We start from the raw sequence: 18275 nt of genomic DNA, 5'->3' as shown, positions 1-18275 counted from the left end.
AACAGTTATTTACTTTCCATCGTTGTTATTAGTAAAAGGTAATGAATTAGGCTGGCGTTTTTCTAAGAGAATTTGGGTGTCTAGCTCAATTAAAATTCAGTGGGATTTGCCTAACTTCCTTAAGATCCTTTGAAAATCCCCAGTTATACAGTACAAGATGTTATAACAAGCTATTTTCAAATATCAGCCACAAAAAACAGTATCTCAGTCTTTTTGTAGTGATGAAAAAATATTGATGACATGGTGGTTCTGTGGGCCATTTAAAAAAAATTTGGTAACCTACATAATCACTAAAGCAAAAATTACGCAAACTACCAAAGTTAGCAAAGGGATCACAAGTGAAGATTCTTTTTTTTTTTTTTTTGAGGGCCCCACAGTGTTCTGCATGCCTTACAATACAAATAGACAGGCAAAGTTGCTGACCCTAAAACACTCATTTTAGTTGCAGCAGGAGAATCAGGAGTAACAAACAGTAGGGAAAGGAAGGGGAGAACAATAAGAGCAGTTACACATATATACAGATCTCCATGGTGGCATAGAGGTAGCTATGGGAGAACCAGACTAATGGGTCATCCAAACTATCATCATTGGAGCAAAGTAAGGTTATGTCTACGTTTCAAAGAAAAAACCTGTGGCACTGAGTCTCAGAGCCTGAGTCAGTTGACTCCCGCTTGCAGAGCTAAAAATAGCAGTATGGATGTTCTCCCTGCCTATGGAGCCTGGGCTCTGAAACTGAGCGAGGAGGTAGGGTCTTGGGCCCAGGCTCCAGCCTGAGTGGGAATGACTACACTGCTATTTTTAGCCCCACATCCTCCGCCTTACAAGCCCGAGTCTATTGCCCCTGGCTCTGAGACTCTGTGCCACAGGTTTTTCTTTGTAGTGTAGACATAACCTAAGAGAGAGGGTTGGGTAAAGGGGTTCTGGAACAGTTTTTATAGTGGGGGTGCTGAGAGCCATTGAACCAAACTGTAAACCCTGTATGTAATGGAAACCACTTCAAGACAGGGGGTGCAGCACCTATGGTTGGGTATGTAAGCACAGTGGATTTATGCAAAGCCTTCAAGGTAAGGACAAAAATAAACTTGATGAAGTCTATCTCTTGTATTGCATGTTTTTTGTTTTTAAGTGCAGGGCTTGAAAAATCCACTTTTTCTACTGTCAGGTGAAGAGGGGAGGGCTTTCCCTGGCCCAAGACGTCAATTTTAAGTTTTCATTTACAGCCAGAATTAAGTTTCTAGCCTTTGTGGTTGAGAATATAATCGTCAACAGATGAACTGATGCAGTGCTGTGTTTCTCTGTTTGTTTGCAGAATCCACAACCACCCCAGGCAGCAAGGAAGAGTCAGTTTCACAGCTGTCTTTCAGAAATTTGGCAAGGAGAGAGATGAGCAATTGCAGAGGCCAGCAGTGGGGTTATTACTAATTAGGAGGAATGGCCCAAAGAATGAAAGCAGGGGAAATGGTGGAGTAGCAGAGGTGCAGTATGGGTAGCATAGGTGCAAGCTTTCCACATACAATCCCTCTGTGTGCTTTAACCATGCTGTGAAGAAAATGTAGTTGATTCTCCACACTTGACATTGCTGCTGTTAATGGCTATGTATTTGTCTTCCCCTGTTAATTTTCTTCTTTAAGAATGAGCTGTCTTAAGCTAGCAGGGGGGTAGCATCATACTTTACTTTACTTGCATTGCCTGGTGACAAAATTCATTAAGATCTCATTACTCTAATCCAGCTACATTTCTCTCAGGTTAGATTACCCATTCATTTTGAATTTAATTGGGCTATTGCTGATACTGATTTGAGGGGGAAGGAATTTTTGTTTTTTATGCTTCCTTTATACATTCTCTTGTTGTTTTATGAGTAATAAGAGACTGTGTGTCTAAGATATTAAGGATCTAAAATGGTGGGGACTCCTATGAAATGTGAGCAGTGCCTAATAAGATGTTTTCTTTGACAAGACACATGCATCTGGTGCCAGCTTGTTGAACACTACAATATCAAATCTGTTGATCTTCAGAATCAACTTGCTATTTGTGCAACTCTTGAGACACATTTATAGAAGCTGACTGCAAATTGCAGGGGGGTCTGTTGCATTTATAGGAAATAAAGCAGCAGATGGGATTTGGATTTCTGTGGGCAGAAGACAGGATAGTATTTCACTGAGAGAAAGTGTTAAATAGTGTAGTGATGAAACCAATCTGTTTTGGCTAACCTGATGATAGAAAAAGCTTACATTTAATAAACTGTTGGTTTAGGTTGAGTATACGCTTAACCATGAAGAAGCTGGATGTAGTAAAATGCATGTAATAATTGTGAGAGATGGAGTATATTTTTGACCCCAAGTCATATACTGTAGGTTTTTTGGTAACCAAGGTAGTAAATACCCCAGAAGGAAAAATTCAGTTTAGAAGATGGAGATATGCTAACATTGGTCCCTGTTAGTGGACTAGGTAGTAAGTAGAAAAGTAACATCATTAAGAAAAAATTTGCTCTCTCCCAAAATATCAGCACTGTACACAGAAGATTCATAACATGGAAGATACAAACTTTGTCATGTCTTTTAACTCAATTTTTTTTTTAGGTATTGATACCAAGGGGCATCTCTTTGCCTTGGGTGAAAAAAATGTGGTTAATCATACAAGTACCATAATGTCCTTCAGCTTAAATCAGTTTGTTTCCTGTAGTGGAGACAGATCCTTCCCTCTCATGGAAGAATGAAAACAACTCCCATTGTGGAATTCCTCTTCCAGTTGTAGGATACGGTTTATCTCTGAACTGGCTATTACCAACAGCAATACCTTAGTAGTAGCATGATTATGTTGGCATTGCCCTAGCAGGGACTCTTCTTGGTTGTGGTTGCCTCTGAAACTGCCCAGGAGGAAATAGAGTAGGGTATACTACCTTTTCTGGTGATTCGTCACATGGTGGTCATATAAGTGCTACTCATGACTGTTTGTATTTGGGAGAGTCCCTCCACAAGTGAAGCTTGGAGGTATGATCTGAGATATTTGTTGCGGTAGCAGACAGCTTCTTTACATTATTCTTTGGCGGCAGATTATCTCCTTAGATAGGGACCACAGAAATAAAATGTTTATTTCTTTATACAGTTCTCTCTTCTAATTGGTGTGGTTCTGCAAGTATATACTCAGTTTAATTGCCACACTATTGGATAAATTTGGAACTAAACATTCAGAATTGCAGTATGAAGTACTAAAACACTGTATTTAGAGTCCTATATTAAGCTTCTGTCAAAGTACTTCTAGAATTGGTACTTTACAAGTAAGAGAGGCTTACTATATTGTTAGTGGTTAGTTTTTTAAATAAGAAAATATTAATCTTTTGAATGATGTATAATAAAACAATCTCGTAAAAGTCATTTTCTTGTAGTTTAAAAGTAACATAATAATATCTTAAATTTTTGTAGCTTCTTTATACAGAAGGATACCAAAGCATTTTACATACTGTATAGACAGGAATCACTTCATCAGCAACTGAAGGGCAGTCTCCATTTGAACAGTTAAAGAGGTAACCATGTCTGCAGTTTCTATTCCTACTGTATGGCTTTTGAAATTGGAGAAAGGTAGGAGAAGGGGAAGGACAAGTTTATGAAGAATTAAAACAAGTAAAATATTCTAATGATCTCTTCATAAAGATATTTCTGGTTATCAGCATTCTACTATACTGCTTTGTGTGAATGACAAATACGTTGCTGTTAATTAAATTATCCATTTGAAGTTGGGAATAAAATAATGGAGAAATTTTTACTGACTAGCATAGTATATATTCAGTTTTTCTAATTAAAATATGTCTAGCTGAAATATTGGTATCTTAAAAAACATATAATACACAAATGCCAAAACCAGGAAACTGCAAACAGTGTTTTTGGAGAGTTTATATTTTGGAAAGTATGTGTATGTGAGTGGAGATAGTGGTCAGATAATGTACCATTTAAATCTCAGAAGTATTATTTTGTCATGTTTTAGTTTTGTTTGGTTTTCAAATAGAGAATTTAAACATTGTCAGTGGACAGATTTTTAACATTAGTGTATCAAATATGTATGTTTTATTTGTATATATAAATGGAAAGAGAAAATATTTCAAATTTCATTATATTTTTGTTTAGAACAATTTTAGTCAGTTTTTCATTGGCTCCAAATGGATGCAGAGCTTGTAAAATACAGCAGTCAAATTCATTTTACAGTGCATGATGCCAGTAATATTTTCTAGTACTTCATATGAATATATTACTAAGATTTAGATATAAATGGATAGGAATTAGAATAGCAACTGAGAACCTACCTGTATGCATGTAATGAATTACTGGCAAAAAATTATATTGGAAGTTTTTTTAGGCCAGACTGAAATTTTGAACCTAAATATTCAGAGGGGATTTTTAAAAATTATTGCCTACCGACCGGTAAATACTTTTTTTTTTGTCTAAGGATATGCAAACTTTAATATTTGGGACAAGAATTTTCAGCTTTTCATAAAGACATATGAAACAATTATAAAGTTAATGCTTAGCTCTAGTCACTGGAATATTTTTTGTATGATGAGGTTATGCATTCTTGGTTTTCTGTTGAGCCATGTCAATAGAAAATGTCTATCATGTAAGTCATATGATGCGGCACTATTTGGTTAATTGTGTACGAATGAACACCTATTTTAGAGAGAGATTATTATACAAGGCACTGCACTACTCTAATATTTGTTTATATTTTGGTTCAGATGGCAACAGACAAATTGACTTCATACTTACTTTATGAATGCACACTATTAAATTCTCAGATAATTTGAATATTACGACAAGACTTCAGCAATAAGTCAGTATTGGCAGCATAATAAAATTGACAAATTTGGGATTCATGTTGTCTAGAAGCTAGTACACATAATGCATTTTCTCTATATATTTAAATTGATAATACTTTATTCTTTCTGTGTATGGTGTTTTTCATCTGCTAAATCATAGTACAGTTGTCATCTCAGTACTACTGAGAGTGTTGTTTCTTCTGAATCTGCCTCTTATACTGTACAAAAATTACAGAAGGGAAATTCCCAATTGCACAAAACTAAAAAAGCATATTGATTTTTTTCAGTAGGACACATCTCTAAATTGCCTTGCATTTTTAGTCCCTGTCAAGATGCTGAAAAAGTATCTTTTGTGTATTTTGTGTTTTTTACTGCGTGGATTATAGATTACATTAAAAAATCTGATTTGTTTGTTGTTAGTATAGTTTTCAGTGCCTACTTCAGCTGATTTAAGAATAGCCTGGATTATACCTTTATTCAAATCTTTGGAAGATCTTCTGTTGCTGCTATATTTCTTTAGTATTCATGGAATAAAGCATGTTTCAGCAGCACAATCTCCTCCTTACCCAACTGACCTGAAGTTCCACTGTGTGTGATGCCTCAGGACAGCATTGCTGTCCTATTTTAATTGTCTTTCTCAGACTATGAATGAATGGCATTCTATTTACAAAACGGGTTAAAAACTGAATTTTCAAATGATGATGTATCAGATTACTTTGCATGGACAATTAAACATCTATATACATTTTCCTCCAGTGGGGAAATAGCTTCTGAGAGTTCAGTCATGTTGTCAGATAAACTGAGGCACAATGTGCATGTTGCAAAATCAGGCATTCTGCTACAGCTAGTAAAGGTGACAGTTATGTGATTTGTTCAGGGGTTTTTTTTTAAAGAGAATTGTGACACCATTTTTTCAACCAGGACCAAAAAGAGAGCTTCCAATGAATTATTCAATTCCAAATGAATATCTGATCACAGTATGATATTTAAAACAATACCTGCACTCTGAAAATCATTGTCCCTCCGCTGTGGAGGGAAGCGAAGCAGTAATAAGACATATAAACTAAAATTACTGTTACCATCTTGCTTCTATATGTTGTTTTTTCAGGTCAGGGTTGAGATGTTAGTAAGGCCATGTGGGAAAATTTGTACTCATAGTGAATTTAGTCTCCAGCGCCTTGAGTGGGGAAAAATGGTATTGCAGTTAAGGTACTAGAGTGGGACTCAGGACATCTAGGTTTGATTGCCAGCTGTACCACAGACTTCTTGTGTAACTTTGGGCAAACCATAATCTTTCTGAGTTTTAGTCCTAATCTATAAAATGGGATAATATTTCCTTTCTTCCCCTCTTTGTCTCTGTTATCTCATTAAATTGTAAAATTTTCAAGACAGGAACTGTTTCTGAATATTTGTACAGTGTCTACCTCAGTGGGGCCCTGATCCCTGTTTAGACTTCTAGGTGCTATTGTAATCCAAATAGAACTACTTTATTTTTCAAAATGAAATTAGTTCTCATTAATTTAAATTGAGTGGTTTAAATGTTTTCTTCACTTTATTGATGAAAATTGATTGTGTATCATACAGTAATGAGCAAAAAATCTACAGATGCAAGGAAAATGTAACTAGAACTACAAGATCTAAAATTAAAAACTTATGAGCAGTGACAAGTGTGCTTGCATATCTTACATGGGGTTAATAAATTCTGTCTATATCTGCAACAAATCTTGCTTTTAAACATGATTTGTCAAACAAATTATAAATAAGGCCTGGTCTACAATTAAAAGTTTGATCAACATAGGTTGTCTTATGTTTCCATAAATCACTATAGCTATCTATAATTCTGAATTATCTAAATTTCCATTTTCCTTTATTCATATATTTAGCTTGATTTATGGAAACACAAGAGCATCTATCTATAATTCTAGGTGTCTTTGAAAACATATAAAAATGTAAATGCAATTATTGCACCAAATCTATGATTGTCATAATTCCCAGTATTAAGTAATGGGGTTTACACCTTGGCTTCCCACTCGCTAACTCCTGTAGCTAAGGCTTTAGTCAAAACAGACTCCTTAAATTCTACCCAGAATCCAAGCTGTAAGCAATGCGGATCATACAGCCACCACCAGTGTAATATGCTCACTATAAAATATACCATTTGACAAACAGGCAGCTGAACGCTGCACCAGCATCAGTTTCTAGGGGGATTTAAAATCAATCCCTATGGGGACTAATCTTGTCTTGAGAAACAAAGGCATAGATGACTGTAGCAGTGTCTGTATACTAAAGTAGTAGTACCAACTTCCATGTTTATATATTAAGGATTAAATGCTGACCTCACTGCTGCTGCTACAACAGAACCAGTGACAGCCATGGAAGAAAATATTAGGGAAAAAAATCCTAGTGTAGACAAGGCCCAAAAAGCAGTCTCTTATCAGTGTGCCTGCCAAAAATTTCCAGCAGATGATCAATTAAGTAAAGTTGAATTTCTCCAGGATTTTCAAGTAAATTTGTTAGCTTTCAAGTCCTACTCAATTTAAAATTGGCCTATTAAAAAGTTAAAATCCACAATGTTACGGTATTTTTGGTCCCCTATAAAAAAAAAAATACAAATTGTAGAAATTCATAAAAATTGGTACATTGTGACAGGGTGTCTATATGTTTTCTTTAAAAGAAAGAAAAAGTTATTAGTGTTTATCATAACTGAATCCTTATGTATTGCCGTTAACTGATGGAGATCATGATTAACATCAGCTGCGTCTTTCTGCACTGCGGTGTGTAGAAGCCTGTAGGAATAATGTAGGAGAGGAGAGCCACGCTACCTTTTATCACTTGCTCCCAGTAACGTTCTCTGTGTCAGAAACTGGGGTCTAACATGATGCACAGGGGAATAGGTTTAGCTAATCCAGAGGCTTTCATGTTTCATTGGACAAGATTTTCGACAAAGGAATGGCTACTCTGTCAGATACTTGGATCTTTGAGGAAGAAGCCATTGCTTTAATGGGGACCAGTGCCTCAATGAAAGTGTGCAGTCATAAAACTCCAGCTGCCTTAATAATTACATGAAGACCAGAGACTTCAACAAATTACCCTGTTTCTTTGAAAATACTGTTATTTGTGAAAGCGTTTAGTGGTGCTGTTAGAAACAAAAACACAAATGGAAAAACAAGTCAGCTGGTCCCCTGCTCAACCCAGGCCACGCATGACAGTTCCGAAGATGCTGCTGGACCACACAGGCCACATGAGAAATGATGACCAAACATGAAGACCAAAAATGGAAAGCACAAAATTAAAACCGTCTCAACAGATGAACTTTTCTGAAAATATTAAAAGAAAACTTTAAAGAAATCTAATGGGTTTCATGGAAAATTTTTATTTTGGGGTGAAAAACTCCATTTCTTGATGAAAAATATTTTATTTAAAACAGTTGTGATGAGCTCTGTTGTTCATCCAGTTCAGGAGTGGATCTCTTGAGCCAGCTGAACAGGTTCATGAAGGGATGGATCTTCAACATAGCAATGATTCCTTTCCTGAAGACCAGGATCTTCATCGAAGTGGATTAGGAGCAGATCCAGTGGGGATTCCAGTGTACCCGCCTTCCTTCCCAAAACCTAAATGTGTATGTACTGTCACTGAACTGAATAAAAGGAATGTTAGTGGGATGCACCGGATGACTTGAGGGTATCTAATGTAATGCTGATTTAATTTAAAAAGGCTCCAGAGGCCGTCGTGACAATTACAGACTAGTAAGCCTAACTTCAGTACCTGTCAAACGGTTTAAAGCTATGGTGTAGAACATAGTTATCAGACACGTAGATAAACATGATATGTTGGGAAGAGTCACAACACGGCTTTTGTAAAGGGAAATCAGGCCTCACTAACCTTTGAAGGTGTCAACAAGTATGTGGACAAGGGTGATCTAGTGGCTGCTATTGTGTTCTTGGACTTTCAAAAGGTCTTTGACAAAGTCTCTCACCAAAGGCTCTTAAGTGAACTAAGCAGTTGATTATGGGATCAGAGGAAGGATCCTCTCATAGATCAGTAACTGGTTACAAGAGAAGAAACAAAGGGTAGGAATACATGGCCAGTTTTCACAGTGCTGAGAGGTGAATAGCAGGTCTCCCCAGGATCTGTATTGGGACCTGTGTCCTTCAGATTATTCATAAATGATCTGGACAAAGGGGTTGAACGGCGAGGTGGCAAACTTTTCAGATGATGCAAAATTACTCAGGTAGTTAAATTCAAAGCAGACTGTGAAGAGTAGCAAGGGGATCCTAATGAACCGGGCAACAAAAATGACAGATGAGCAATGAGATGTTGATAGTTATATGTAAAAATCTGCTCAGTGTGACAGCAATCAAAAAAGCTAACAATGTTAGGAAACATTAGTAAAGTGATAGATAATAAGACAGAAAATATAATGCCACTATATGAATCCAATCTATACCTGCACTTTGAATACTGCATCCAGTTCTTGTTGACCCATTTCAAAAAAGATATATTAGAAAGGCAACAAAAATGATTAAGGGTATGGAACAGTTTCCATATGATGAGAGATTAAAAAGATTGAAATTGTTTATTTTAGAAAAGAGGTGACTTTTCTAAAGAGGAATATGATGGAGGTCCATAAAATCATGAATGGTACGGAAGAAGTAAATAGGGATTTGTTGTTTATCCCTTTCACATAACACACTAACTATGGGTCTTGGGATTAATTTAATAGTCAGCAGATTTAAAACAAGCCTAAGGATATACTTCACACAACACACAGTCAACCTGTGAAACTCATTGCCAGGGTATGTTGTGAAGCCCAAAAGTAGAAGTGGGTTCAGAACAGAATTAGAGAAGTTCATGGAGGATAGGTCCATCAATGTCTGTTAGCCAAGATGGTCTGGATTGTAACCCCATGCTCTGGGTGTTCTAAGCCTCAGGTGCTGGCACTTGATGATGGAATGAATCATTTGATAATTGCCTTGTTCTTTTTACACACTGTGAAACGTGGCATTGGCTACTGTTGGAAGACAGGATACTGGGCTAGATGGACCATTGGTCTCCCCCAGTATGGTCATTCTTATTTTATTAACCTTTTGAGTGCTTGACTTCCCAACCTTAATGATGGTGTTTTAATGTAGTGGGGTTTTTTTGTAGGTAATATGTTATAGGCCGGGGTGGCCAAACTTACTGACCCTCCCCCTGGAGAACTCCCTCCCCACTGGGCAGAATCCTCTAGCCTCACCCAGCCACAGGGCAGAAACTCTGAGCTCCCCACTCAGTCTGGTAGGTGGAAATTGGGGGATGAGGAGTATAGAGGGCTCTGTGAGCCGTATTTTAACTGTAAAAGAGCCTCATGTGACTCACTACCCACAGTTTGGCCAGTTCTGTTATAGGCTAACCTTAACTGACACAACAGTTTGTTTATGTATTCATATGAAAATTGAGTTAATTATTTGGTTTGTAAGATTCTGTCTGTGTTCATAACTAGGGATGTAAATATAGATTAGAAAAGGTAGCCATTTAATCTATTAAAACTTTATTGGTTAATCGTTTAATCAATATAATTTTGTTGTTGTATGTCAGTATTAGTCTTAACAGTAAGACTAAAACTTATCGGTTAACCGTTTAACTGTTCAGTATTTGACATCCCAGTTCATAACTATTGATGTAATAAGGTTAAGTATTGATACTTTTGTAATTACAAAAAAGATAGTCGATCAGTTCACTTTTTACCTCTGTCCTTTGTCTTCCCTGGGGTTTTAATTGGTTTTCTACTTGTTGCAGAATATAAAGCACGAAGTAAAATTCCAGTCACCCAAAGGTAATTTTGACAGGCTAGCAAGAGATTAACTTTTTTCATTATTATAATTATGGCTATAGTGTGCGGTAAGTTTTATGCCTGGTCTGGTGAATGAAGATTTTTCAAGGCTGAGATAAAGTAATACGAGACATCTATTAATTCAAATTAATGAATGAATGACCAGTTGTAGCCATGTTGGTCTCTGGGTATTAGAGAGACAAGGTGGTTGAGGTAATATCTTTATTGTATCAACTTCTGTTGGTGAGAGAGACCAATTTTCAAGCTTACACAGAGAAGAGCTCTGTGTAAATTCGAAAGCTGGTCTGTCTCACCAACAGAAGTTGGTCCAGTAAAGATATTACCTTGACCATCTTGTCCATCAGATTGAGTTAATCTTAGAATAATAGAATTAAATATTGGAACTAAAGCAGTATATCACAGAATAACGACTACATAAGAATGCACTTTCGTTAGTGTCTACAGCAGAACGTAAATCAATAACACAAAAATTCCTTTCCATAAAAATAACAGAAGTTGGGTCTTCAGCTTTGAGTTACGATAAAATAATGGTGAAATTATGTGCAAGTGTGCTTGTACCTTGTCTAATAACAAGATCTAGTTTCATGTTTGACTTGCCTATGCAGGTTTGGTGCACTGAAAATCTAATCTGTTAACTTGGAGTCATGTGATTTGTCTAAATCCTTACTTTTCAGTCACCTCAGTGATCTATTTGTGTATTCAGCTCAGCAGGGCAGAGGCAGCTCAGTCAAACTCTTCAAAGAGGACATTGTCTCAAAACTATCATCTTTCTTCTGTTAACTATTTCTGAATCTCCCATAAGGGATAGCATATCTTTTTGGAAGTTTAAGTAGCTTTTTTAAATAATAAAAATGATAGTTGGCTCTTTTAATAGCACTTTCCATGTTAAGATCTTGGAACTCATTGCAAATATTTATTAAACCTGTTAAGCAACTTTTATACAGTTGGATATACATAGAGACATACAGAGGAGATTTCTTCTTGAGAATTGTATAGCCTTGTAGTTATTGGTGCCAAATGACAATGAGTGTGTATTTTGATTTTTGGCCTGTCATATATTTAAACTGACAAGCCCGTTACAGTAGGAAAAGCATAGCAGCTTGTATCTCAATTAGGATATAAATTCACTTCAGATTTTCCTAAGTGCTTATTAATTTTATTACAAAAAAAAAAAAAATTGCCCTACATGTAACTGCCACATCCTAACAATACTAATCTTTGTAAAATCTAAATAGACTCCTGGAAAGTGCATTGCAAACGGTTGGTTTTAACACTGAATAGTTTTTCTATGTATTTCTAGGGTAAACTGCCACCAAAAGGGGTCATGAATTGGTCTCCTTGGCCCAGTTTCAAGGTGGTGGTGCACTCTAATCTTAAACAGTTGAAGTTAAACTGAAGTGACTTGTGTAAATCCTTACTTCTCAATTGCAGCTTTCTGCAAAGTAAGCAAACTAAAGACAATTCCTCTCATTTGTCATGTACAGTCTTGAAAGTATTTTGATATCTAAATGAAAATAGAATATACGCTATTTGTAGTAAGCTCAGAATTACTTTGTGATATTTCATTTTATGTCAATACTTTGGTTATGAATTTTTCACTTATACTCAGTAATGAAGGAATGACTTTCATAATTTCCATTTGATTTTTTATTTTATCTGTTTGTAGATTTATGAAGAATACCGGTTGTAAGCCTTTGGAAGTATATACAAAATTTGTATAATGCATCTGTTAATAAAAAATAAACCCCTTAGCCCTAATAAAAAAAACAAAACCCAAAAAACACAATTTATCTTACCAGCCATTCCAGCATGATAAAACACTGGACCTTACATCATTCCCCTGAATGGTCAACCAACTAACTTATGCTCTTTTGAATCTGAACGGGAAACATATGCCATAATTGACACTCTTACGTTGACCTCCTCCTATCCCCAGGAATCCAAGTTCAAATTTAGCAACTTCTAGCAGAAGTTCAACCCAGCTGATCTCACTTGTCATGAAAGTGTGTGAGGAAAGGCAATCTCTAAGGTAGGCAGGACCTAAATTATATAGGGCTTTACAGATCAAAGTCCACTCTGCGCTTAGAAGCCGGTGCAGTCTAAGCAGAACATGTGAAATGTCTGCATAATAGCATTTGAGTGAGCAGATAACTTCTATACTAACTGAAATTTGACTGGTCTTCCAGGATAAATCTATATAAATAATATTGTAGCAGTTCAATTTGGGAGTCAGAAAGACAGGGATATCTGTGCTGAGCACTGCATCTGAGAGACTTGTTAACCTACTAGCCAAGCACAAGATAAAAAGAATATTATTCCCCCCAAGAGTACCTTTAGATTGCAAATATTTAGGTGAGTGTGATCACAGACTCCTTAATAGAGAGTGCAAATGTCACAGCCAACTGGTCCAGTTTCTCCTGCCAAACTGCATTAACACCTAGGTCTTTTTTTGGCCTGAGCTCTGTCTCCTTTGTGCTTCAGTCCTGTGGCAAAAAGTTCCATAATTTTAATTTTATGTTGTGAAAAAGTATTTCCTTTTAGTGGCTTTGAATTTTCCATCTTAGTATCCTAGACTGTCACCGTACTTGTGTTATGCGACAATCCCAGGGGTTGGCAACCTATGGCACACATGCCAAACATGGCACACGAGATGATTTTGAGTGGCATGTGTCAGGGTTGTATAATTTTGGTGGTGCTGGGCCCACATCATGTGGGAGAGGGGTGGGGGAAGGGTAGGGCTGGGTGGGGGGAGTGGCTGCCGCATGGTGCTGCTTGGGGCTGGGAGCAGCTTCTGGACAGGGCACTGGGCCCAGGTCACATGGGAGAGGGGCGGGGGAGAAGATTTGGCATGCCACTTCCCAAAGGTTGCCAACCCCTTCCGTAGCCTATTCCATATGTATTTTAACATTGTGTTTGAGTAGTCTACTTGATGAACTCATTTTGCATGCCAGTGCACAGAATGCTTTTTCAGTGTGGAGTTATTTCATAACATAGCCGTTTTTAAGCTCTGGGAACAAACTAAAAAATGTGTGCAGTACCATGTGTGCATGTAGTTTAGTGGTATTCTTTTGAAAGCAATGAATACAATATGTCTTGCACACAGAAGTCAGTTTGCGGGGAAGTTGCACCACACACAAAATAAACACTTCCCACGTAAGAAGCCACTCTCAATAAATTGTGCAGATGTTGAAAACATACTTGTGCTTCCTTTTTCTGGCATCCTTAGGCTCAACTCCACCTCACTGGAGTCAGAAAACATCCATTCATTCTGGTGAGCTCCTTGTGCTTGGCTTCCCCTCGGTGAGGAATGTATGTCCCTCCCAGCTTCTTGATCTTGGCTTCAGTTTATGGGTGTGGGTGTGTACGTATGCATGTAAATGTCCAAACCTGTCTCAGTTACCCCACTGGGGTCTGCTGGACTCCTTGGGATTGGATACTTCTCATTTTAGAGGAGGGAAGAGGTGGTATTATTCTCCTTAGTCTACCTACTTGGGTCAAAATGAGCTGTCAGTCACTATAGAGTGTACAGATATTCATCAAAGCTTATAAGAAAGGGCAGGGGGGGTTATATTGTGAACAGTGAAATACTTTAAATGTCAACACTTCTAACTATTAACATTGGTCATATGAGTTAGCATTCATCAAGATTAATGGAACAGTTCACACCTCTGAGTTATTGTTACGTATTCTGCAAATGTAGGCTCCTGTCATTGCAGCAGTTGATTGATGTCTTTGAAGCTATCTCAGCATAGCCGTAACAGCTAAGGACTTAAATTCTGGAGAATAAGAAGGCAGCGTGCTGGTATGCTGTATTGCAGTGTATTGGCTGAATTCAAGCCCTGCCTATTTTAGGCGCAAGAAATCAATATGATTGGAATAAGAGAGAGTGGGGAGGCATATCTTTTATTTCCCTGTCTGGATAATTCCATTTTAAATTGTGTGGTAACAGTTACAAGTTGTTCATAGTAATAACTACCTAAGAAATTTGTCCGTGCAATTTCAGAAATGTTGATTTCATAGGATCTCAGAATAATTAGACTAGTGGACACATAGCATCAACATAGCAACACGGGATGCCTGAATTGGATGTACAATAAGAAGAAAATATAGCTTTTTCTCTTTCACTTTCAGATTGTAAACTATTCCTACATAAAGAGCTCTTGCAATTGTTAGGTCTTGTCATAAATATGTCACTACAAAAGAGCCATCCTGGTTTCTTGAATTAATATGTAATTTGGGGATCCGTAATCTGCAGATTATTTGACCTGAGACAGTAACTCTGCCTTATTAAATTTTGCACTGTGTGCACATACTTGTTGCCTTTCTAAATATTAATGTCTCAGCCAATTTGAATCGTTTGCTGTGGAAAATATCTAAAGGCATTAATCCACATTCTGGGCTAATGATCCACAAAAAATATTTTAATAAAGCTGTTTGAATGTAGGGATTTCTCATTAGCTATATGAAATCCTAAAATAACTTCTGTTCTCTTCTAGTTTAAACAGATATCAAACAAATTCATTTTAAATGCTCCTAGGCTTAAACCATATTATGCTAATTTGCATAACTTTCCAGGTTTTATCAGATACTTTCTAAAAACAGCTCTAACAGCCACTAGGAGGAGCAAAAAAGCTGAAAACTTTAAATGCCTATCTTTCCAGTGAAGTTACTAGCAGATAGAAAACCAGATTCATAAACAGGAAAAATGGGATGTAAAACTGAAAGAACAAAAATGTTCTGATATCTTAAGCTATTTCTATAGAATAAATAATATACATGCAAATGCTAAGTTTAACAGTGAAAAGCACCTTTTTTATTTTTGTGTATGTAATAAGCTCATATAAACATCAAACTTAAATTTATTTTAATGGAAAAATCCCCCATATTTGCATATTGTAAGAGTTCTGACTTGATTGTTTTGGTTTTTGTTTCTTCCCTCTTTAGAAACTATTGAAGAATTTACTTACCCATCTTTTCATTTGTAAAATGTTTAAGGGAAAGTGGTGGTGGGTGGGTAGACCAAAGGCCCATCTACCTTCCACATTAGGGAAAACTACACCCAAGTTGCTCAGTGAGCAATTAGAAATTTCATAAGAATAGGTGTTTCTCCCATGTGAATAAACTATTTAAATGATTGACAATTAACAAGGACAGTGGTTATTTTTTTAGGACATGTAATGAGTCTGTCAGTGGCCTCGTTCATACCTGTTATATCTCAGGTATGGGTATGGGCATAGTTTGCTTCCTATGTTTGGGAAGACAATGCTTGTGTCTGCATGGTGAAGCCAATTGCCCTGACTCAGTGACTCTCCCATGCCTGGAGTGGCAGGGCCCAAGCATAATTTTTTCGGGCCCAGTACAGACTTGTAACACACACATACCACAATCCCTCATCCTATACATACAATCTCATGAGCCATGAAAAAAGTTAGAATTCTGAAATTACTGTTACATATTCTACATTTCTGAAAAATGCCCCCCCTCCCCCCCCCGCCTTGCTATTTTTGTTTAACATAACACCCAGTCTGAGAGTCCTACAAGTTTGCTGACTATTTTGTAACTTTTTGGACATTATAAAGGTATTATATCCTGTCAATGTCTTGATTTTCTTTATTCTAATGAACCAATGTGACTGCAAACATTTTATAATTAGGCCAATTAACTTTAAAGCTTTATTTTTCTGAATGTGTGGTGCTAATGGCGATACTACCTGACTATCTTCAAGCATTAGATTGGAGTCACATGATGCGTGTTCTGGCAGCTTTTCTTTGACATCAATTGCCAGAGACACAATCTCTATATTGAAATAATTTTCATCTTGATTTTATTCATCTGCTTCCCTAGTTAGTATATTGCCTGACTGCAGAAAGGCCTTGTCTGATTTAAAAAATTGGAGGATAGATTGATATCCTTTAGCTTCTTTTAGTTCCCATGTGGGGGCCCTGTGGAGTGGTACCTGGGCTTCTGGTGCTGGGGTGGGAGGAATGGGCTGAGGCACAAACATCTTCTCAGAAATAGGCTCTGAAATGCAAATTTTAATTAAAACAATTCTTTGTTTTAAAATTTCAGTTTGTAGATAAAAGGGAAGATTTTGTTTATTAATTTTGATTGCCTTGTTGAGCAAAATGGGTAGTTCTCTGTAAAAATTGAACCACTGCCAAGAAAGATCAACAATTAAGCCTATGTTGCTGCACTGTGTCCCCTATAAAACTCGTATCTAGTTTATATTATTAACTGATTTTAGGATCAGTTTAATGTTTTATATTAATTTTATTGACTTGTGTGTATTTTTGTGCCACTTGTAATGAATGCTTTGTGTACCATGGAGTGTGGCACTTAGATTAACACTGACAATTTAAAGAATGCATGAAACAGAAATATTGACTGAATATTGTAAATCCCAAATATTTAAAGAATTATCTTTAATCTCTTTGATGGGTCTGAGAATTTTTTTTTTCTGTGCAGATATACAAGTTTCTATGTAGTTAATGTTTATGATAGGAAGTTATCTTAAACTTATTTTAATCCCCCTAACTTCATCCAAACTGAAGTAATCCATCTGAAGTTTCACAGACATGGTCTTATTATGGGGTATAACTTGTCTGGAAAGTTTTGGGCAAAATGGGCAAGGTGATCAGAATATATAATCTGTTAAAATTTGGAGTCAGTTCTTTTAGGGCATTTTCCTAACATATTTTGGCTTTACTTAAAAATTCCAATTTTGGTTTAGTCCGTGAGATAAAAAGTGATAGGGTTGGTAAGGAGGCTGGTCCCTTTAACCAGGAATTTTTGTTTGACTTGCTTGTGTGTATGTGTATGAGGGAGAGTGAGAATTAGTGCACAGAAATTGCATTTAGTAATTTACTTAAGTCTGCATAGCCTCAAAGTGGGGATCAATAAGCAGGCAAATGGGTACATGTGTGAGAATTGAGAGAGAGGCAACTACATATAAAGCTGGGGACAATGTGGAAAGGATTGAGGCTCCAACTATATACAGTTTGTCAGTTCTTACAGTACTCCTGTTGATGAGCTATATTAAAAAGCTTTAAAATGAAGTTGTAGCTGTGAAAAAGGCAAACACAATCCTAGCGTGTATTAGGTGAGGCATTTCTAGTAGAGAGAGAGAGAAGTATTAATGTCGTTGTACAAGGTATTTGGAATACTGTGTACAATTCTGGTAAGCCATGTTCAAGACAGATGAATTTAAACTGGAACAGGTACAGAAAAGAGCTACTAGGATGATCGAGGAATGGAGGGCCTATCTTATGAGAGGATCCTGGAAAAGTTCTGCTTTCATAAAAAGAAGGCTGAGAGTGGATATATAAATGCATTGAGAGAGGTATGGGGGAAATACCAGGGAGCATGAAGAACTATTTAACCTAAAGGACAATGTTGGCACAAGAACAAATAGGTATTAAATGGCCATGAATAAATTCAGGCTGGAAATTAGAAGAATGTTTCTAACAGTCAAAGGGCAAGGTTCAGGAACAGCTGCCTGGGCGCAAATAACTTAATGAGTTTTGAGAGAGAGCTGAACAAATTTATGAGTGCAGTTGTATAACAGCATTGCTCAACAACCCTGGGGCTCACTTCCGGTTTATATCTTATGTCCCTAAAGCTCATGCTTCATGGTGT

At 36.8% G+C, this 18275-nt stretch overlaps 1 protein-coding gene across 2 annotated transcripts in view; it reads left to right on the top strand.

The window, feature by feature from the left end:
• PRKACB (protein kinase cAMP-activated catalytic subunit beta) overlaps positions 1–18275 on the top strand; it is a 97965-nt gene that overhangs the window by 15362 nt on the left and 64328 nt on the right. The window lies entirely within an intron of this gene.

The sequence above is a fragment of the Emydura macquarii genome, unplaced genomic scaffold, assembly GCF_026122565.2.
Source record: "Emydura macquarii macquarii isolate MOO-44397 ecotype Brisbane River unplaced genomic scaffold, CSIRO-AGI_Emac_v2 contig_480, whole genome shotgun sequence".
Classification (NCBI taxonomy): domain Eukaryota; kingdom Metazoa; phylum Chordata; order Testudines; family Chelidae; genus Emydura; species Emydura macquarii.
Note: the sequence above shows the minus strand (reverse complement) of the source record. Positions and strands in the feature narration are given on the sequence as shown.